Raw genomic sequence first — 24,325 nt, forward strand, 5'->3', positions numbered from 1 at the left:
CGAGGGTTCCCTTTTCTCCACATCCTTGACAACACATTGTTTGTTAATATGTTGAAAATAGTCATTCTGACAGGTGTGATGTGATATATCATTGTGGTTTTAATTTGCATCTTTCTAATGATTTAGTTGGGCATCTTTTCATATATCTGTTGGCTATCTGTATGTCCTTTTTGGAGACGTGTCTATTTGGGTAGTTTGCCCATTTTTTACATTTATTTGTGTTTTTGGTATTGATTTGCATAAGTTTTTATAAATTTTGGATAGTTACCCCTTATCAGATATATTATTGGCTAATATGATCTCCTATTAAGTGGGATTAGTCACAGAGTACAAACTTCACTCAAGGAAATACATAATTACAAGCACCTGTTCTTATGCTCTCAAGAAATCTGGGTGGCTGTGCGTATGCGTGTGTATGTCTGTTTGGGGTGGGGGGTCTTTTCCAAATGGAGTTATGTCCTTAATGTAATATTAAAGAATAATTTTTAAAAAGAATCTGCTTTATGTTTAGTAGATTGTTAAATACCTATTTTATAAAATGAAAAATTCCTATAGTTCTTCTTTATCTATCATTATGATTTTTTATGTGGTGGGCCTTTTTTATCCCCTCTGGCTCTCATAAAATTTGTGTTTCATACTAATTATATAGAAAAACTCTAGTATATAGGGCCCAATGAAACATTAAAAATTGAGAAATTTTAATTCATATATGTATTATATGCAATATAATTTCACAAATATTAATTTATATATTTGTAGACATAATTTTTCAGGAATTACAGAAAAATACCCTTTCACCTAAGTTGTCTTGAGTAATTAAGTTTAGGATTTTTTTAAATTGAATTACAGTATAATCATTATTAAGGAGATCTGAGGTAAGTTGTTTAATATATTTAAAGCTATTTGGCAAGACTGTAAGTAAAGAATAAATATTTGTTTTAAATATTGAGTCAAACTAATTCGATGAGAAAATCCTGAATATTGTTATAAAGTGATCAAAATAAAAGAAGCCTTGAAAAAAGACTTTAGCAGTGGAAATATCGCTTTTAAAATATATAAGCAGAGCAATGAAAATGTTATTTTTCCAGAATATATTCAAAAAGCATAGGATACCTATAATATTTATTCACCTTCGCAAGTTGACTTTTAAGTATATTAGCCTCTGAAATAGTTTCAGTGATCTATAAGAATTTTATGTTCTCAGATCCTGTAGAAATAATGGATACTTTTGGGACAGGTATATAAATGTTTCTTTCTTCTCAGGAGTTGAGGAAAGAAAAGAGAATTAACAAAATGTGGGTGTTGTTAATATTATTTATCAAAAGAAGAATTCCAGTCCATATTCTTTAGCCTGTAAGATGAGGGAGCTATTGCATTACCCAAAATACTGGTCAGTACCTCCCCTCTGCACATTTTCCTTTGATTAAAACCATCTGTAGTAAATGATGACCTAGACCTTTATAAATGCCATTTTTAACAAAGGTTATGGTCTAAATAAATTGTGACACTGAAGGGGTTTTAGAGAGCCAAGATGGCAGCAGACTGAGTGGAACTCACTTAACACTCTCCCGGGACCAATCTGGATTTACAACTAAAACAGAAAAAAACATCCTGAACACCAACTGAAGATCTGCTAGAGAGCACCCTCATAACCAAGGAGGAAATGTGGAGACAGCACAGAGTCTGGTAGGAAGGGGGGACAGAAGAGGGCCGGCTGGGCCCCCACAGGCAGCAGCTGAAGGTCCAGAGGGATATCTCAGCTGGGGGGGTTCCCACTGAGGACTCTGGGGCCTAAACCCCAGGCTGGGTTTCCCAGCCAAGAGCACCAGAACTGAGAAAGATGTCCACATAACATCTGGCTGTGAAAAGCAGCAGGGTTTCTGTCTGCCAAGGAGAGGCAGCTGGAATTGCAGGTGCCCTCTTAGAGAGCCAACACGCAGTTTCGTGTGAGCCACTCACCTTGCACTCCAGTGGAGGGGGAGTGGAGCAGACTGGAGCTGCGTGGGGAGAGACTGGGGTTGTGGGCTCTGGAGAGTGAGATCAGGGGACGCCCATCTGAATTCTAGAAGTAGGATCACTGGGTCAAATGGCAGCTCCATTTTTAATTTTGGGGGGAAACTCCACACTGTTTTCCATAGTGGCTGCACCAGTCTGCATTCCCACTAAGTAAAATAAACCAGTTAGAGAAAGACAATTATTACACTATCTTACTCATATGTGGAATCTAATGAACAAAATTAACTGACAAATAAAATAGAACCAGAGGCACGGAAACATGGAACAGAATGACAAATCTCAGCGGGAAGGGGGGAGGAGGGTGGGAAGAGATCAACCAAAGAACTTACATGCATATATGCATAACCCATGGACACAGACAATAATGTGGTGAAGGCCAGGGGAGGGATGGGAACCAGGTGGAGTGGGGAAATAGGCGGAAAAAGGGGACATCTGTAATAATCTCAAAAGTAAAGATTTTTTAAAAATTATAACCTAAAGACTTTCTAAACTAGGTTGAAAACCTGATTATAAGCAGATGATAACATCTTATACCTATATAATAGAAATTTTGTTGCAGAAAGAATTTTTGTAACACTGTAGGGCCTGAACATTACCTCCTGTTGTACATATGTGGAAACTTAGACCAAGAAAGCCTCTTTGCATTATGCAGTTGCTTTTCTCCTGCCTCATCTTGGTATTTGTAGAAACCCGTGGAAGTAAGAAAAGGATATATTACCACCCTGTTCTGTAAGTTAAAACCCTGTTCTGTAGGTTAAAAAAGAACTGTGGTATGGAAGAGTTATTTTCTAAAGTTATCCAGTTAATTGTCAGCAATCACAGTGCTCTATGAATGTCAAATATTTTAGCTTTATTAAAAAACATAGGGGAAAATAAATAATTCCTGCCTATGTAAGGTTCTTGAAGATAATGTGTATGAAAATAATTTGTAGTTATAAAATGTAATAAATATGTTAGTTCTTGGTCTCTCATTGCCAGGATAAGTGGCTAAACATCATGAATATCTTTATGTATAACTTATGTTTTTAAATGTTCCAATTGTAACCCTGGATACACAGGAAAAGAAATTCCACTGGCATGTGCTTTCAAGGTAATGTCACTATTTTTCCTTGATATTCCATCTGAAATGTCTAAGGAATATCTACTTGGAATGAGGTTTGATGAAAATGAATAACTGCTTCTCCATTGTTAACTATGACTTTGAAACTTCATTAACAATTAATGCATAGAAAGCTACTGAAAATAATATGTGCTGATCTTAGGAGTAGTGTAACTGAATAGGTAATCCAAGCTAACTTGCAAGGCCACCACCTCTAACAATCAATGTGTGTGTGCATGATGAGAGAGAGAGAAAGGGAGCAAATTTTATAGCTAAAGACACACAGTATAGGATAGTGGTTATGATACCAAGTTTAAGAGTCAGATCTGAAGTTTTATTTACTGTGTCTGCCATATCTTATGAGTTTGGGAAACCAGCTTAACTTCTCTCAGTTTTTTCGTCTGTAAAATGTAGATGGAAATGCCACAGCACACAGCTGGTAGAGAGATGAATTGAGATATTTGTAGAACATATAGAAAAGCTCTGGGCATAAAATAAATGCATGATGTAAAAGTACATTAAAATTAAAAATATATATATATTAAGACAAATCCAAACATTTATCATTTTGTTTTTTGTTGTTTTCATTTACTCAGACTTTAGGAAACTTATAAATTTATTCTGATTTAGTTAACAATGCAGAGGTTAAGATTGCAGGTCCTACAAGTCTTAAGTTTGAAAAATATCAGACAAAATTCAGTCACATGAATTATCAATTCCTCAACACGCTAAGACTAAAATGAGACTTCAGAGAGAAAGTTGGAAAAAGATAGGGGAGAAAACCTTTTTATAAGAAAGAAGTAAATTGAACAAGTTTTTCACATAAGCCATTAAATCTTCCTTGAAATAGATAAAGAAAAAAAACAAAAAAATCCAAAACTAGAGATTTGAAGGGAAGAGCAATTAGCCCAAAGCCACAAGAAGAAAAGCACTTTTTGTTTGTTTGTTTTCAAAGCAATCAAATCAGGTTCTGAAATAGCTTTTCAATTTTCTCCTTCTTACTGAAAACAAACATCACACAAATCCCTATGTGAAGGGAATGCTGAGAAAATAACTTCTCCAAGCAAATTTGCATGTGCCCACGAACCAAAAACATTTGAATGGACTCTTAATTTATTTTAAATTGCGTTAACTTTTGCTTATTAATAAACTTTATAAGACTTTGTGGTTAAATAATTATTTAAACTGTTTTCAAATTAAAAAACAACCATTTAGAGAAAGGATAAGTATTATCATGTATATTACTGGTAGCTCCTTAAGTTATGTCAGTTTGGAAATATTCATGACTCTGGATTTGATTTTAACTTTTACTGCTTTACTATACATTTTAATTAATTATTTAAAAATAGTTTATATGTTTAACATAAGTGAATATGTCAAAATTAATATACATTTTAAGTCATATATAACATAAAATATGTTTACATGTATATAAGTACATTCTACAATATTTAAAAACATATTTTAATTTGCTACCATATACTTCAAATCCAAACTTGAGACCAAAAAAGGTTTACAATATCATGTTAAATTAAAATACATGTGTGTACAAATGCATAAAAACATTTTTAAAAGATTAAATAAGTTAACAACACAGTAAAATAATTATTTCAGTTTTGTTAATTATGGTTGACTTTTAAATCATGCTTTACTAATCTGTTGTTTAAATTGTCATACTTTTATGTTTTATATATTACATTTTATATTTTAATGCTCTAGGTGTTTCTTTCAGTACATGTTTTGAGTCATTTTCTTAGTTGTTGCCCTAGTCATTGCAATTTACATCTTAATTCAAAGCAATTTAAATCACATTAATATCTACAGATAATGTATTATAGAATTGTACACCTGAAACCTATATAATTTTATTAAAAAATAAATAAATCACATTAATATCAAGTTAATTTAAATGGTATATAAAAATTTGCTCCAATATAGTTCTATTTCTTCATTTTTGTGCAATTATTTTCATGCACATTACATCTTTATGCATTTAGAAGCCCACTAATACCATTTAAAAATATTATTTTATGCAGATATATTTAAAATCAGATAGAAGAGTTATAAACAAATCTACATTGATATTGTCTCTTATTTTCCTATATAGTTACCTTTACCACTTAATTATTTTGTGTGGATTCAAGTTAATATCCAGTTTCCTTTTTTAAACCCTTAAGAACTCCTTTCCAGGCCATGTCTGCTAGCAATTATCAGTTTTTATCTTGGAATGTCTTAATTTTTCCTTAAGTTTTGAAGAATGGTTTTGCAGAATATAGAATTCTTGGGTTTACAATCTCTTTTCTTTCAGCACTATGAATACACTACCCCACTTCCCTCTAACCTCCATGGTTTCTGAGAAGTCATCTGTCAACATTATTGAGGGTTACTTGTATGTGATGTCACTTTTTATTTTCTTGCTTTTAGAATTTTTCTCTGTACTTGTCTTTCAAAGCTTTGATTGCGATATATTTACACATGAATCTCTTTGAGTTTATCCTACTTGGAGTTCACTGATAGGTGTGATGATTTATGTTGTTCATCACATTTGGGATGTTTTCAGCCAGTATTTCATCAAATACTCCTTCTCTCTCTCTTCTCCTTAGGGATCTTTCATTATACATATGTTGGTATGCTTGATGCTGTTCCACACATCTTTTCTTCATTCTTTTTTCCCAGTTCCTTAAATTGGATAATCTCAGTTGACCTATTTTTTTTCATTCACTGATTCTGCGTGTCCAAATATGCTGTTCTTACTCTCTAATAATTTGTTTTTATTTCCGTTTGCTTTATTTACTGTTTTATTTCCAGCTCTAGAATTTCTATTTGACTCTTTTTTATTATTTCCATCTTTTTATTGATATTTTTTATTCAGTAAGAAATCTTTCTCATACTTTCCTTTTGTTTTTCAGATTTAGTTCTCTTTAGTTCATTGACCAATTTAAAATGATGATTTAAAGTCTTTGTTTAGTAAGTTCAACATCTGGAATTCTTCTGGGGCATTACCTATTGACTGCTTTTATTTCTGTGTATGGTTCCTATTTTCCTGTCTCTTTGCACATATAATCTTTTATTGTTGGTGAAAACTGGACATTTTAAATAATACAATGTTCCAACTTTCAAAATTAGATTGTTCCCCTTCCCCACAATTAGCTATTTTTGCTGTTTGTTACTTTCTTGGACATATTCTGTAGAGTATGTAATTTTTGTCATAAGTGCTGCTAGTTAACTAAGGATTGAACAGAGATTTCCTTCTGTTCTTTTTTATTATTTTATCCTCACCTGAGGATATGTTTAATTTTTTTAGAGGGAGAGGAAGAGATATACATGTATATGTGTGTGTATATATATACATATATATATATATGTATGTATATGATCAATGTGAGAGAGAAATATTGATCAGTTGCCTCCTGTACATGCCCCACGAAGGATGGAACCTGCAACCTAGATATGTGTTCTGACCAGAATCGAACCCAAGACTTTTGTTATATGGACTATGCTCCAACCAACTGAGCCATGTGACCGGGGCTCCTTTAGACCAGTGACTCTCCCAGACATTGCTGAGGCGTAGTTTTTATTAGTGTGACCACAGGCAGCCATCAGTGGGAGTATAAGCCGGGCTGGCCACTTCAGAGGGGTTGGCTGCACCAGGGATGCACAGAGGACATGAGCATTCTGGATTCCAGGGGTGCCCCACAGACTCAAACTGGTTCTCCCAGATACACAGTGCGTGTCCAGTGTCAGGAGGTGGGCTGAGTGTTGTGGCACCTATGGGCTTCTTGCTGGTGGGTCCCGCAGCCCTTCTCTCCACTACCATAGACAGGGAGCACCTGATATTCTCCCCCATTGCTCAAGATGGCACAGGGGAGGTTCTTACACTGAGCGCGCCAAAAGCTAGAAAGTTGAATGGGCAGGGCCCGAGTGCTACAAAATCTAGCAAGATAACTGGATATAAAAAAATATAATAATAAAGCCCTTCCTCCCTATCTTTATAAGAACAGCAGACTTGAGCAGGAAGGGAAGATGGTCTTTGGCATGGGAATCCACCATTCTCGCAGGTGGCAGCACCTGAATAATACCTTTACCCTTTTGCACTAGCACCTGCCTCACGAGTTTGACTTTTGTTTCAGCAGGAAGCTGAACCTGCCTTTTTTTGTTACATTGGGCCATACCTTAAAGGCTCTGGCAAGTCGTTGATAAGTCTGCTCTATATTCACTTTTTGGTTGTGCTGACTCTGAAGGTCAATTTGTGATCAGAGATTAGGACCTTCTCAGATATTTCCTTAGTATGTGCATAATCCTGCACATGGATGTTGCTTTCTAGATTCCCAGGAATATATTGGAATTTTTAAAGCCCCCCATGAACATATCGTTTCCCCAATTTTTCCGTTCACATTTTTAAATTAGCCGCAACTGGTAATATGACCCAGGCAGCTATGATAATGAAAAATTACTGCTAATTGTTTTTAGCAAATGTCGTGAGGATAGAGCAGTTTTCACAGAGCAGGCCCTGAATCATCCACCTCTTGAAAGTGGAGCTTTTTAGTAGCTGCCAGATAGGTCAAGTAGTGACAATTCTTAGGGTAGGTGGTTGGGAACTCCAGTCCCATTTTGTTTCCTCCAGCAGCTTCCAAGTAGCTGAATTATGTAGCATTTGTAGCTGCCAGGCTTAGTTTTGAAGACTACCACAGAATTAGGGAGGCAGAGAATGACATAAAAGCTTGTTGCTCTTATCGAGATTTAGCCATTTTTCTTGAATCTGCACTCTTTAAATTATTGCAGATTTTCAGTTGATATCAGAAGTTCTAAAAAGGTTGATTTCAAAATTTGTTGATTTAGAAAGTGTTTCCAGTTATTGCTTTTATGGAGGAGTAGATTTTTGGAGGTCATTATTCTGCCATTCCAGAATTGGCCCTCTCAGGAAACAGTATTGTTACCTAGATTTCTTTTTTTTTTTTTTTTTTAATATATCTCTATTGATATAAGAGAGAGGAAGGGAGAGAGAGATAGACACATCAATGATGAGAGAGCCATTGATTGAGCCCGCAACCTGGGCATGTGCCCTGACCAGGAATTGAACCCTGATCGCCTGGATCCTAGGTCGATGCTCAACCGCTGAGCCACGCCCGGCTGGGCGTTACCTAGATTTCTTGACTCTAAATCCATGCACTGTTTGAAAATTACATTTTCCATTATATGGTATTTATCTGGATATCTTGCTATCTCCAAACAATGTCGTGGCAACTGCCTGACCATCTAAGTATATCTCTGAGAAATCACCTTTTCCTAGATTAAACATTGAGTTGACCACACGATAGCAACCATTTCAGGTTCAAAGACATGAGAATGATAATTTAAACTTAAGCAATGTTACTTTCACTTTGCTTTTTGCTTCATTTAAATCACATCCCAAGGATGCATACTTTTGCATACTCTGTTTTTTCCTTTATTCTAAAAACGTGTTCTCCTATAGTTCTCTAAGACTTGTTGGTAACAAAATGTTGGAGGATGGGCCGCAGAATATTCAGTATGATGTGCTTTCACAGTCCAGAAGGGCACTGCTGTAGTCTCCCTGAGGTGTGGCCCTGGAGAAGTATTCAGGAACTAAATCCTCCCAGCAGGTAGAATATCCAGTAGTTCATCTTGTTGCCTACTTTGCTTAAAGCAGACATGGCCTGAACTTAGCACCTGCGTTGTTTTAGGAGGATGATTGGAAGGTGTAGGACTTAGATGGAACATTAACGAGAACAACAAAAAAAATCAAAACAGAATGATAGATACATAGCACAGACTGACAGCTGTCAGAGGGCAGTGGGGTTGGGGGTGCTTGGTGAAGAGGGTGAAGAGATTAAGAAAGATGTATGGACACAGATAACAGTATGGTGGTAACCGGGGAGGGGGGGGAGAGGGCGAAGGGGGATAAATGGTGGTGGATGAGCCTTTCCTTTGGGTGGTGAGCACACAATGCACTATATAGATGATGTATTATAGATTGTACACTTGGAACCTGTATGGTTTTATTAACGAGTGCCACCCTAACAAATTCAATAAAAAATAAAAAAATACGATAAGTAACAAGATTAAAGAATCTAGTGGTGAATATATGGGTGTTCACTGGAATTTTTTCAACTTTTCTCTATGTTTAAAATTTGAATAATAAAGTACTTGGAGGAAATAATCATTAACACAGAAAAAAATAAGATTTATGAAAAATATATATAGATGGACCACTCACATTGGGCTTAGGCCCAGAATTTGATAATATTTGGACACAATATTCACACCCAAGGTCCCCAAAATAAATAAGGTGAAGAAAATTGCTTATTCAGTGCTCTCAGAGTAGGGTAATACAAAACACCATCTTAAAGATAGAGGCTATTGAGGGACTCAATGATAAAACTTTCATCTCAACAAGGCTAACTTGGTTACTGTCCCAGCTAAGTGCTTACCTTCCTAGCAATTCTGAGCCCCAATATGGGATGTTACCTTGAAGAGACCTGCACTGCAAGCGACCTGAGGAAATTTTATTACATTGGACCCATTTCCTTGAGCTGGCCTTTGCTCTCACATGTAAGTAGACATATTCTGGATTTGACTTTATTTTCTCCTTATTATGCTTCTGCCAGAATCACCCTCTGTGGAATTTATAAAACATCACATTAATCACAAACTATTGTTTTCTAAAATGGTCTCATTTTAGTGAAAAAAGTAGGAGAATTGACAAATGTTCAGAGAATTCACTAAGGTTCTCCATTAGCCAGAAGCCACTGGACATAAAGACAACTTGCATGGCTATTTGAAGACTTGTAATAGCAATAGTTGAAAGACAGCACCTCTGTCAGTGTGTGGTGTATGCTCTAAGCCTGTGAACAATACAAAATATGCCCCCATGACTAAAGTACAGAAGTTTGAGAAAAAAGGGGTGAAAATGCAGACACCTCTGTCATATAGTATATACTGATCTATTTGCAAAAATTCTTTCCCATCCCCATCACTTTTAGGTCTGCTTGGTTTGAAATTTTAATGCCCAAGAAAGAAATGCTCCTACCAAGCTCTGTATGTCCCTGAGTGAAGTGAACAGGCACAGCAGGGATTTTAGGTGATGACTGGAGTTATAGGTTTTCCCATCAAGAGAAGATGCCATGGTGGTAGGGCAGGGAAGAGTGGGAACAGATTCTAGGGCATCTCTGAATTTCCATGTTTACATCATCATCAGTGGTCAGTATTAGAGGAAGAATGTGGATTGGACCACCAAGGATTCTGATTCCTTCAGAATGATGCTTTGAATCACCTAATCTACATCCCAAGTATAAGGCTGTGAGAACTGAAATACTGGATGAAGGCAGCGTATTTTGAACAGCTGGTAAAGAAAGATTTATCAATACCAATCATGGTCTTATATTCAGTTGCAGAAACACTGACCTCACTAATTATATATACTTGATTTCTTGCACATGTTTTTATATTTTAACTAACTTTCCTTTTTTTTCTTGTCCCATTTCTCCATTCTACTAATGGAAGTTTTCTTTATAATCTATATAGCATGTATATAATTCTACATAAAGTATACCAATCTTTTTTCTAAATTGGGATATTTGGTTTGTGTCTAAGATTTGTCTATTTTTGAAGGAACAAAGGATTGATATTTTAAAATTACTTAATACTTTGCAGCCTAAACATCAGTGAAGTGATAATTGTTTAACTACAATTATAGAAAAAAATGTTATGCCTAAGGCAAAAATGATAAGACTTTTTTTCTTAAAAAGTTTTGCAACTGTCATAATTTAGTGTGTGGATGTGTGTGTGTGTGTGTGTGAGAGAGAGACAGAGAGAGGAAATAAATGAGGGCATTATTGCATTTCTGCAGTATTAGTCATTTAAAAATTCACTTGCTAATATTTAAAGTTAAGAATTCATCAATTTATTATAATTAGTTGTATAAAGTTCCTGTGAGGTTTTTCAGATATTAAAGTTCAGATAGACTGACAATCATTGCTAGTCAACTGGTCTATGTAAAAGCAATTTGAGATTACTGTGTTGTAGCCAGCAAAATTTTTTCATCTGCTGCATATATACACAAGTTAATGTTATCAGCAGAATATAGGTTACATAAATGGAAAATTTTCTAATTTAACCTACTGCCAAATATGCTGCACCATCACATTTAGCTCCATTCCCTTCTCTTTAATCTCTTAATACTTACTTTTCATATGTTTACTGATTATTAAAATTTATACCAAGATGTTTGTAGAGAAAGATATAAGAGATATTCGTTTTCTTTTAAATCATAGGTCAGGAGATAAATCAACAGAAAATCTAAACTTTACATGTGACTGCTATTTATTTCCTCCATGAGTCCTGAGATGTAGAATTGGATATATTAACGTGCACTTAAGAGGTTTCTCTTAAAGCCATGTTTCTAAATCTAATAGATTTTGAAATTTAAATAGCTTGTGGATCATTATAAACTATACGGTTAGTTTGGCCCTTCTTAACAAAAAAATCAGAATTCATAGAGGTGGGTCTTGAGCATCCATATTTTTTTAAAACAAAACAAAACACAAATTCCACAGGCTCTTGTTACAATTAATCTTAATCAAAGACTTTTAATAAAATATCTATAAAGTTGACACAAATTTAGGTAAAAAAACCTTTTTTTTTTCATGCAGTCCAAAATATAATTTGAGTATAGGTATAAAATCTATTTACCTTCTTAGATGTATTTATATAATAAGTAACACATATAGAACTGTGTATAAGGACATTAATTGTCCTAAGTGTGAATTTTCGTACAGAGCCAGCCTTAAGGATGTTTGGAAGAACCTATCAGGTAAATTTTAGGAGATAATGCTTGAACTGACCTGTCATAATATCTGACATTCTCACATTACTCACTCATGTTGTCACAGTGGAAAGGAGAGAAGTTTTAGCCTATGAAACTTTATTTCAAAATTCTGTTTCAGATTATATAATAATATACCTAGTGTTAACCTAGCATGTTAAGAAGGGACAGAAGAGAAATAAAATCTAGAGGAAATATTTTATTTAGCAACCCAAAATGGGGGAGGGTACTGAATTAGGAAACCCTATCTAAATGGTAGACATGGGTTCCTGTTGCTAGAGAAATCAACTAATAATTTGGTTGATCAAGTATTATTAAGCATAAAGAAATTATTCTCAGATTAAAGTGGGTAAATTGATATAATGACTAGATCCTATAGGGACTTAGATAGTAATTGAACAGTGTAAAAACTGACATGTTTGCCTTTACTTGTGATGCACACACATTCAAATGACACATACACATTAAGAATTATCACTTGGCACCTGCAAGCAAAGATGTCAACTTCATGCATTGAAAATAGGCATGTTCTACAGCTTTTTGGCAACTTTATCAAGCAATACCATTTCTTTCTTTTCTTCTTTGGGAAATTAATGCCTCTTCTAGGATTTATCCTACCTTGAGAGAGCTTATGTTGGAAGAACATGTGAAGGTGTTCATATGTTCTAAAATACTGATGCCCTTAGCTAGTGCCAGTTCATGGCAATTTGAGAGCTTTCTAAAAAAATAACTTCCTCTTTTCATGGAATCTATGGTTTGATTCCACTTTTAATTTTGGTTGCTCACAAAAATAACCACTTTAGATCCTAATGACCAAAACAAGAAGCATTTTCTTGCACTTCTATAAAATGATATTAAAATTATAATTTTCCTGGTCAGCAATCATGAATTTTCAGGTGTGTTTTTTATCTACCATTGCTCCAAAATCTTTCAAATATTTAGATTTTCTGCACTCTGAAGCACATCCTGATAAAGATCAGAGGTTGAATCCTTTAGTTGAAGTAGTAGAAACTAGAAAAATGCATTTGCTAAAATAATATTCATTGAGCACGTGGTATATGTCAAAGATGTGGCCGAATTGTGAACTCCTATAAGCTAGTCTCAAAGGCACAGGAGGAATGTCCAATAATCTAGGAAGGTGCTTTGAGGCAAAATGATATGGAGTAGTCTTGGACTAAGCTTTTCCCTCATTATTTCTCAAATAAATTTTTAACTTATTTAAAAACTCAAACATGATATGGATACAACTAAAGAAATAATATATTTGTTGGAATAAAGCAGTGTAGAGGAGAGGGATGTTTTTAGACTGAAGCCAAATACCTTATTGTAAACAGCGCTTATGTGACTCCTCTTCATTTTATTTATTTCCCTTGGAAAGGAATAGTTTCTGTCTATATGTTATCAACCTAGTTTCTAAGCATTACATTTATTTTAACAGAATTATATTATTTTATAGAAATCATTTTATATGAAATGTGTAGACTAACACTAAAATAACTACAATAATAGTATTTAATAAACATATATATTAATAGCCATAGAAATTCTGACTGATATCTATTAGAGAGGTTTCCTGAAAGCAATGTTTATTTCCTAAACATCTGTTATCTTACTAGAAAAGAATATATATTTAAAGCTACTTTTAAAAAACTAAATATAAAAGTATAATGCTATATATATATATATATATATATATATATATATATATACACACACACACACATACACACACATATATATAATGCCAACTCAAGATTAACCTTTGTCCTTAAATGAACAAAGATGTGTTACCAATATTTTTGTGGTGAAATAATATGGCAATAATTATTATAATAAAAAATAAAAAAGTTACAATTTTATTATTGTGACATAACTCAGGATTATAATCTGATTTCTGTCCATAGTGTAATTCACATGCTAAAGACATGTATATTTAATGTTAGTACTTCCATATATATAATTGTTAGCAGACAGGACTATGAAAATGATCACATTTAGCCAGTTTGTTATAGGGTGAATTTTATGTCAATAATTGTTTAAAGATTTCCTTTCCATTCTTGGAGAAAAGATGCAACGGCACCATTAGGAAATTCTGAGTACTATGCCCAAGTGCCTTGCAAGTGTCACATTTTGTTTCTAAAATCCAGTTTGAATTCTGTATTGACGGTGCCAGACAGCTTTAATGAAAATCATCTTCCAGGCAGCTGCAACTTCACTTTTAGTCACAGCAGCTCTCTTGATTAGCCCCTGCAGGAGCTGCCACAAGACTGAACCTAAATCTGCTCTCCAGAGTCACAGACATGCGTAACGCAAGGCCGCTAGTTATCAAAATTCATAAACGCAACGTGATAACCTTTCCTTTTGGCTTAATCATTTTGTGTGCTCAGAACAGCCATAGATGTTCACATAATATGCATTGTCTAAGAACTTCAAGCATAAGGCTAGTAATTTGTAATTATTGTATGTGATGTAGAAGAGCATGGAGAGTTAAAATAACAGAAGAAACCACAGCCAGCTAAGGTTTTTATTCTAATCTTTTGTATTTAATCACATGCAGTTACACTCTTGGTTTCCTGAAGGCTTTCTGTATAACTCAACAGGTGCTAGATCTGCATAGTTCTTTCCAATTCTTATGTAAAAGGGCACAGCATGGCAGTGAGGTTTTATTTAGAAAAAATTTTACCATCAAAGAGTCCAAATGAACAGTCCTAATGCTGGCACAATTTTTCATGAACATGCAAGGTTTTATATGACACAGTAAGTTGGTGCTTTGTTTATTCCATTTTATTTAACTTGCTATAAAGTCTTAAGATTCTGACTAGTTATTCTGGACTTAAGGAAACCTTTTCCTTCATGGGTGCGTGAGCATGAATACATGTATATGTTTGTATGTTTTGTGTGCACTCAGACCATGTAGTAGACTGGGTCTTCAAGGGACCTAATAAAAAGGGGGGCAAAGGCACACCAAAACGTGGCAAACATGCAAGGCACTAAATGGGTGGAACACTTTTAGGAGACCAAAGGAAAACAACACTATGGCTTGGAATGTGTAAGGAAAATATGTTGAAGAGGTCATTCTTTGTGTATTGAAATAAAAATAAAAGTTGGAAGGCAAAGATGAGAACAAAAACCGAAGCTGGAGTAGGAATTTATATGGCATCTCTACATGCCAGAAATATTTCTATATAAGTCTCATATAACGGGAGGTCTTAAAAAAGCTCTAGATCAACTGGAGATAGGCTACATAGCACAGATAAGTCAGAGAAAATTCTACATTTGGGATCTCCCTAGCGTTTGGGATGGGGAGAAGTAAAATAATAACAGAAGCTAATGTTTATTGAATGATATTACAGGGCCACGTAATGTTTTAAGAGAAAGCAACAAGGAAAATAAATTTTAAAGTAATTTGTGTTCATGAAAAATGAGGGGAAGCTGAGTGCTTACCAAAGAGGAGAATGGGTAAAGCCATGCTTAGGCTAGATGTGTGAGAAGGGGTCTGAAGAAAGCCAGAAAAGGAAAGAGTTTCAGAAGAATGGAAAAAAGAAAGAGAGAGGGAGATGGGTGCGGTTCCTGTGCCCTCCCAGCAAAATTGAGGCTGAGATCCACAGCATTGGAACACACTGCTGTGTCTGGTAGCTCTCAGAATTTGAGCAGGAAGGGTGGAGTCCCCCAATCTAGACAGTCATCACAGGCAGAGTTATTGTCATGGTATAAAAGAACAATGTTGTATACAATAACAACGTAGGGCTCAAATAAGGCAGTGTGGCTGGTGAGGAATGGGATATGCACTGAGAGAAAATAAGCATTTCAGGATACAAACCATCTCAGAAGGTGAGCAGGTCACAGGAAAGGGCCCTCCTGCCCTCTAACCTGATTTAAGAAGTTTTTCTGTCATAGCTTATTAATGTCATGGACACTCCAGCGAGGCTGAGCTGCTTGTGAGGCTTATGGACTCGAGCGTGCAGACAAAGGAGCGCTCACAAAGCAGGTAGATATCCAAACATGAGAAGAGCTTTGCAAATGTGGGACAAGCTTTAAGAGGTTGAGATAGATCAGTAATGTGAAATAATACTTAGAATTATGGGAGATGAGGGAAAAGACTAGTTAGAGCCTAGGAGTTGATGATAGTACATAGTTTTAGTGGTATTAAAGGGAGAAAGTCAAGAAGGAAAACATGACTGAAGAGCAAATGAATTCAGGAGGTGTAAATCCCCCAACACAATCCTTGCTATTAAATTAAAGGAAAAACAATACTAGTGTGTCTTTCAGGAAAAGCAGAGTCAAGATAAAATGCCAGTGGAAGAAGAGAGCCAGGTGATAATATAGTAAATAGTGAAAACTCAGATGAGTTGAACTACAAAGGATAGGGAAATCCTGCTGGAACAAATAACCCAGCTTGGCAGGCTCGTTAGGAATGCACTAAGTCCTGGTAAGGAGTCTGAACAAGCAAGAGGAATGTTAAATAAAAATTTCACAAGCAATTTATTGAGCAGCTAGTAGCACCAAATCCTCTCTTAGATATTGAGATATAAAAGGCAAGTCACAATGCTTGTAGGTGAGGAGAGTTAAGGAACATTAATAGAGAATGGTGTGGTGGAGACACAAAGAAGTGAGGGTAGAGCAGGGGAACATCTAATCCCGCCTGCAGTTGAGGAAGGAGATCATGGCTAATTTCTGGAGGTATGGAGTTCAAATCTTCAGAGAATTCCTCCCAAGGAGTTCAGGGTAGTTATGCCTGTAAGATCTATATTAATACAAAGTCTATGTGTTATGTTATGTTATATATGAAATCTAGGTTTCAAAATAATTTCCAGTGTTCCAAGGTCACCAAAAGGATTACTAGCAGTGGTGGAACTTCTACCCTAACATTTGTCCTGAAAGATAAAACTTTACCTTGGAGCTCTCTCACTGACTGTAGTTTTTTCTACTGCATTAACCTTAGGGCTAATGGTACTCCCTTTAAAACCTCAATATGAACCTATAGGACTTCTATTTTATGTCCATAGTACACCAGAGACCAAGCTAAAATCTCTATACAGGAATTCACTAAGTATTTGTTAACAATAAAAGGGAAACAAACTGAAAGTAGCAGTCAAATAAGAGTTGGTTTTATTTATTCTTTATTTTTTAATTGAATTTATTGTGGTGACATTGGTTAGTAAAACCACATAGGTTTCTAGTGTGCTATTCATCTGCACAGTGCATCGTGCACTTATCACCCAAAGTCAAGTCTCTTTCCCTCCCTAGTTCCCCTTTTTAACCGCTTCCACCTCCCCCAGCCCCCTTTCCTTCTGCCCATCACCATACTGTTGTGTCATATATATATTATGGCACTATACACACACACACACACACACACACACACACACACACACACACACACACACACATATATATGTATGTATATGGCTTAATCCCTTCACCTTTTTTTTCACCCCACCCCTCAACCTCCCAATCCTGCTCCACTCTATCAGTCTGTTCTGTGTATCTATGCTTCTTTTTCTATTTTGTTTATTAAAATATTTTGTTCATTAGGTCCCACAAATAAGTGAGATAATATGGTATTTTTCTTTCTCTGACTGGCTTATTTAACTTAGCATAATAATCTCCAGGTCTATCCATGCTGTTGCAAAAGGTAAGATTTCCTTCTTTTTTCTGGCTGAATAATATTCCATTGTGTAAATGTCCCACAGCTTTTTTATCCACTCATCTACTGATAAGACGGGCTGTTTCCAGATATTAGCTATTGTAAATAATGCTGCTATGAAAATAGAGGTGCATATAATATTTATAATTAGTATTTTCAGTTTCTTCCAATATATTCCCAGAAGCAGGGTCCCTGGATCAAAAGGTAGTCCCATTTTTAATTTCTTGAGGAAACTCCACACTGCTTTCCATAGTGGTTGTACCAGTCTGCATTCCCACCAGCAGTGTACCGGGGTACTTTTTCTCCACATTATCACCAGCACTTGTTGTTTGTTGATATATTGATGGTAGCCATTCTGGCAGGTGTGAGGTGATACCTCATTGTCTTTTTAATTTGCATCTCTCTCATGATTAGTGACCTTGAGCATTTTTTTATCCATCTCTTGGCTATCTGTATGTCCTATTTGGAGAACTGTCTATTAAGATCCTCTGCCCATTTTTTAATTGGATTGTCTTCTTTTTGTTGAGTTGTATGAATAACATATATTTTGGATATTAACCCTTTATCAGATGCATCATTGGCAAATATGTTCTCCCATACTGTAAGATCCCTTTTTATTTTATTGATGGTTTCTTTTGCTGTGCAGAAGCTTTTTATTTTGATGTAGTCCCATTTATTTTTTGTTTCCTTTGCCCTAGGCATTGTACCAGTGAAATTTTTGCTAAATGAAATGTCTGAGATTTTGCTGCCTATGTTTTCTTCTAGAATTTTTATGGTTTTATGACTTACATTTAAGTATTTTATCCATTTTGAATTTACACCAATCAGAAAGAAAATATGTACCCCCATGTTCATAGCAGCATTATTTTCGATAGCTAAGATCTGGAAACAGCCCAAGTGCCCATGAGTAGATGAGTGAATGAAAAGTTGTGCTACATATATACAATGGAATACTATACAGCTATTAAAAAGAAGGATCTCTTATCCTTTGACACAACATGGATGGACCTGGAGAGTGTTGTGCTAAGTGAAATAATCCAGTCAGAGAAAGACAAATATATGATCTCACTTATATGGGGATCTAATGAACAAAAGAAACTGACAAACAAAATAGATCCAGAGACATGGAAGCATGCAATAGACTGACAATTCTCAGAGGGAAAGGGGGGGGGGGGCAGGAGGTGGGAAGAGATTAACCAAAGAATTTATATGCTATATGCATAACCAATGGACACAGGCAATAGTGCTGTGAAGGCCTGGGGAACGAGTGAGAGTAGGAGGAAGGAAATCAATGGGGGAAAAATTGGGACATCTTTAATACTTTCAACAATAAAGATAAATTTTAAAAAATATATATTAAAAAAGTATTATTCAATGAGAATGACTGAATCTCTGCAATCAGACCAAAATGATACAGGATACTACATTTGAGTATTCTACCAAGTGTTAGAACAAGTTCACTCAGACCTCTGACCTCTAGACCAAAACTTTTCTAACCCATTCATTTTTTGTTTTTGTTTTTTAATATATCTTTATTGATTTCAGAGAAAGGAAGGGAAAGGGAGAGAGAGATAGAAACATCAATGATGAGAGAGTCATCATTGATCAGTTGCCCAATGCACGGCCCGACTGGGGATCGAGCCCACAACAGGGACATGTGCCCTGACTGGGTCCTGACCAGGGAATCAAACCGCGATCTCCTGGATCCTAGGTCGATGCTCAACCCCTGAGCCCCGCCCGTCCGGGAGCCAGCTCATTTTTAAACTAGGTGAGTTAATGTTTATAAAGTATCAGCCCTGGCAAGTAATACTGCCCCTTTTCCTGAAAGCAAGCTTTCCCCTAATACTTCGCACCAGTCTGGGCACACAATTACCTTTTTCAGGACAAAGGGATGAATGCATGTGTGAAGGAATGAGTCAGTGAATGATGGGCTGCCCTGCTCCTGTGTGAATATTACCTGGCTGGCTTACTATTTATAGAGAAAGGCAGCAAGATGTGTCTAACACTTACCATTTTGGGACAGTTACTTAAAATCTCCAAATCTTAGTTCTTTCATGTATAAATTGGAGTTGATAATAATGGCACTGCCAGCTTTGCATAACTGCAGTATTATAGACAAGGAGGTTTATCCAGAGCATAATTATTGCTAATTGATAAGAATAATGCTGCTGATCATGGATAGATAGATGGTATTATTGTGAGGACAAGTGAAATAATATATGTTAAATACCCTACAGTACCCTGCACAGGATAGATTTCAATAAATATTTGTTAAATGAGTAAGTAAATAATATATGAACAAATAATCACATGAGATTCCTTTTGGGGGAGGGATAGCTTATAAGTATCAGGGCCCCATTTCTCATTGATCTTCTGATGTGCTGGCTTCTCTGCATTTATTCCCTGACCAAGAGAGGACTCATGAAGGACTGTAGGAAAGCCCGTCAGGTGCTCCAGGGCTTGGAAGGCTGCGGGAGCTGAAAGTCAGGTTGGAAGACAGTACAAAGGATGAATAAGAAGTGATTTTGAATAAGGAAGCAGGTGAGATAGTGTCAGTTTTGAAAGGCAGAAGGATTTAAAACAGGTGCAGTGGGAACTGGAAAAAAAAGTTGTCAATATGTAAGGCTCATGAACACAGAGGCTTGTCACACTAACAGTATCAGACGGCAGAATTATCACCTGATTCAGGTATAACCAGTTGAACTTATTTAGAATAACATTATACTACAATTGCCCTGCCTTTAATAAGCCTATAGGTGCTGCATAAACTGGACTAGGGACACTCTAACTGCCACCACACTGTATTCCTTTCTATTTCATATTTTCTGAGTCCTAAATGCATACCCCAAAATGCTAACACAAAAAGTTTGTGCTCTAAACATTTCACAAAATCTCAAGAAGAAAATGCATTCTTATCCTCATTTAGAAGTTAATGCCTATATTAAAAGATTTAATAGTAAAAAAACAGTAACGATCAAAATTTAGGTATGGGTTTTACTGCATGCCAGGCATTGTTTGAAATCTTTTGATATTTTTGCTCATGTGCTCTTCACAACAACCCACTAAAATACTTAACAATTAGGGAAAATGAAGCACAGAGAGACTAAGTAACTTGCCCACATTTTCTCAGGCTAACGCTTAAATTTGAATCTAGGCAAACAGAATCTTTCCCCCCCACAAAATTCAGTACCTTGACTTAGAAAATTTGCATTTTACTTTAAGCCATTATGTAATCGCATTTATGTTTCATAGTGTTTTATAAAAATAGAGGACATGTGACATTGTGATTGACACTGGAACAAAAATAGACTTAAATATGAGGCAGAGAACAAGGCTTATACTACAGAATGTTTCTCTAGAGCTGACTGTGCTTCTGCCTTCATGTTCATGCTCACACCTGCACCATGGGCAATCGAGTACACAGGTGTGTATGCATCCACTCTCATGCTTGATACACTTCGGGAACTCTTCTACCTCAACTCCAAGCATTTTTCTCAGAAAACATATAATGAATAGGATGATGTGATGTTATAGGGGAAAAGGGCTGTAAGAAAATGTAACTATTTTTAAATTGGTCGATATTGGGTGTGCGATATGGGACAAGTCATTAAGCTTGATTTGCCATTGTTTCTTTGTCTTAAAAATTGACACATCACACTACTGTATTATATACTTCAAAGTTGATAAGAGAGTAGATCTTAAATATTCTACCCACAAAAAATAAATGAAAATTCTGTGACATGATACAAATATTAGCTATCACTATGGTGGTGATCGTATTGTAATATAGAAATGTATCAAATCAACATGTTGTTCACCATAAATGTACACAATCTGTCAATTTTATCTTGGTAAAATACCAAAAAAATGCCTTAAAAGGAAAAAAAATAACTCACCTGACTATGCCATAGCTGGGAATCCTCTCAGCAGTACCATATCATGGCTGGCTGAGAGGAATACCCTTTCTGCCCCACCAGGGCCTCCTTCCAGGTTAGTTGCCAACATTCACATACCTCTTTATGACTTATACTGTTACATGTTCTTACCTGGATTGTACTGTGGCTTATCAGTCAGCTAATTGCTTTCTGTAAGGCCATGTGGTAATACAAAATAATTGTTGCTCTTAGAAAACCTAACAATCAGGCTTAAAATAGAGCCTTCTACAAGATTTCTGTAAATATTATAACAAGAATTTCTAGGAATTTCTTTCATGTTTCTTTCTTTTCAAAAGTGTTGCAAATACTTGAACTTTAAAAAACTTAATCTCCTTTTCACTACGTGAAACATATTGAAAATATGTTTGCTGTATTTCTTATTATGAAATCTTTCCTCTGGAGTAAAGTGGATGATGTTTTATTTTTTAGACAAACCACAATAAGAACATATATTTCACATTTTACTTTTAACAAACATATGGTTGGGAAAAATGGACTGAATAAAATACATTAGCTTAATTAACATGATTGTTCATATAATTCAAAGCTAAATCAATAGTCCAAAATTATATCTGCTAAATTTAGGGCAGGATGAGAAATTTTGAACTGAAAAAAATTTTCAAAGTGGAAAAGAATTGTAACTTAAAGTTAGTAAAGTCTATGTTTTTTGAGTGCCCATCACTGCATTTCTAATTTTAAATATCTTTAGATTTAAAAGACATGACTAACTCACATTTTGATTTTTAAATGCAACCTTTTATATTGAGAATGCAAATTTATGTCTTTTAATTCTTATTTTAGCACAGAACAAATTTAGTAGAGAATTTTTTCATCTTGGCAAAATAAAGGACTTTTAACTTCCTTAGTATTTAATTATTTTGAGGCAGAAAGTTCAGTATGAAAGAATACTTACCTGATAAAACTATGCACAGACCCCTGATCTTAGTGAGATATAACAGATTTCCTACTGTTTTGCATGATTTTTTCTGTTGGAAAACAATATATGGGATCATAAATTTGTCACTGTAACTTAGTTATACAACATTTCTTTTATTTTATACATTTTTAGTGTACATGTCTTACGATAGTTAAAGCAATGATTATTCAGGTTTATCAAGGCCAGTTGGGGAATCCAAAGAAAGACTGGAGAAAGTAGAAAATTTATCTCTATAGAATTTTGTTGTTCTAGTCATTCTTTGATTTAATATGTAATTTTTAACCTTCATTTTATTAGATGTAAGAAATATTGAGTTAGCAACCAATAATCTTAATGAGTTTTAAAATACGTTAAGGGTAAAGAGACTGGTTTAAAAAAATAATAAAGGTGTTATGATAAAAGACCACAAAAAAGGATGTGCTCTATTCTAACTGAAGGAAAAGTGCTTAGGAGCACACAAAGAGATGGTAACACTTAGCCCATTTTGACTGATGAGTAGTTTGGATCTGCCAGACTAGGACAGAAATAGGGGGGAGAAGACAGAATACTATTCTACGGAAAGAACATAATGTGACCGAAAGACATGGAGACCTGCAATAGCATGGGTAGTTAGGAATAGGCTTGAGAGTTGGAGACATCTGTATTTGTTGGGCACTAGGGTAGGGTGAGAGTAACGGTAAAGTAAGACATGACTGGAGATAGCTCAACTAATGGTCACCCACTATTGGGTACTAAACTGTTATGAAGATTTTAAAACATTTTAAGCAGAAAAATAATTGATCACATTTATATTTTAAAATATTAGTCCAATAACACTGGGAAGAGTATATTGAAATCTTAGCCTGAAGACAGGAGCCACCAAACAGTGAATTTTGAAATGAATTAGGTGTGGGTGATTAGGAAGTGTTAGCTACTTGGAAGTATCCAAATTCCTGGGTGACTTAATAGGTAATGATGGATGTTTATTGAATTGTTGAATAAAGGAAGCAGCATAGTTTTGGATGAAAGAATAACTTTATTGATTTCCATGATTTTGAGCTTGAGGGTCCTATAATATATGTAACTAGAGATGCCAGCATTGAATAACAAAATGGAAGTCATTGATTTATAGCTGATGGAGCCAAAGGTATGCAATAAGTCAGGAAGAATGTACAGAATGTAAATAGGATGGTGACTAACAAACCCATAGTTAAGAACTTAGCTAAATTATTGTATGCTTCTGGAGTATTTTAATATTCTTATTTAAATAAACACAATTTCTAATATAGGATTAAAATGTTCAGAATGGCAAAGTATACTTGCTATACTGCTCATTTTACAAATATGCCAGGCACATGTAAGGTGACCATATGGTAAGTATTATACAGATGATTGTCAATTATTCATAAAGAAGATAATTGTTTGAACATAAAAACAGAAATCAGGATATTCAAGTAAAGCTAACTTGAACATTCATATTCATCTCAACTGTGTGCAGACATAATTTTTAAATGAGCTTCCATTTTATTTGTATTTTTAATTTATCTTTATTGTTGAAAGTATTACAGATGCCCCCCCCCATTGACTCCCTTCACCCTCCCCCAGCTCTCCCCTAGGCTTTCATCCCACTATTGTTTGTGTTCATGGGTTATGCATATAATTTTAATCAAATAAACAAAACTGTATTTAAAATTATATTTTCCAGATGACATAATTAAATATGACACTTTATTCTGGAAAACAAGTAATATTTTATATTTTAAAAACACAGTAGCATATACTATGAACAATAGACTATCACCACACCCCTATGAGAGAGGTAGGGCATATATAATTTCTATTTTATAGAACAGAAAGTCAAATATTGAGA

The sequence above is a fragment of the Miniopterus natalensis genome, chromosome 1 (genome assembly GCF_054644295.1).
Source record: "Miniopterus natalensis isolate mMinNat1 chromosome 1, mMinNat1.hap1, whole genome shotgun sequence".
Classification (NCBI taxonomy): Eukaryota; Metazoa; Chordata; class Mammalia; order Chiroptera; family Miniopteridae; genus Miniopterus; species Miniopterus natalensis.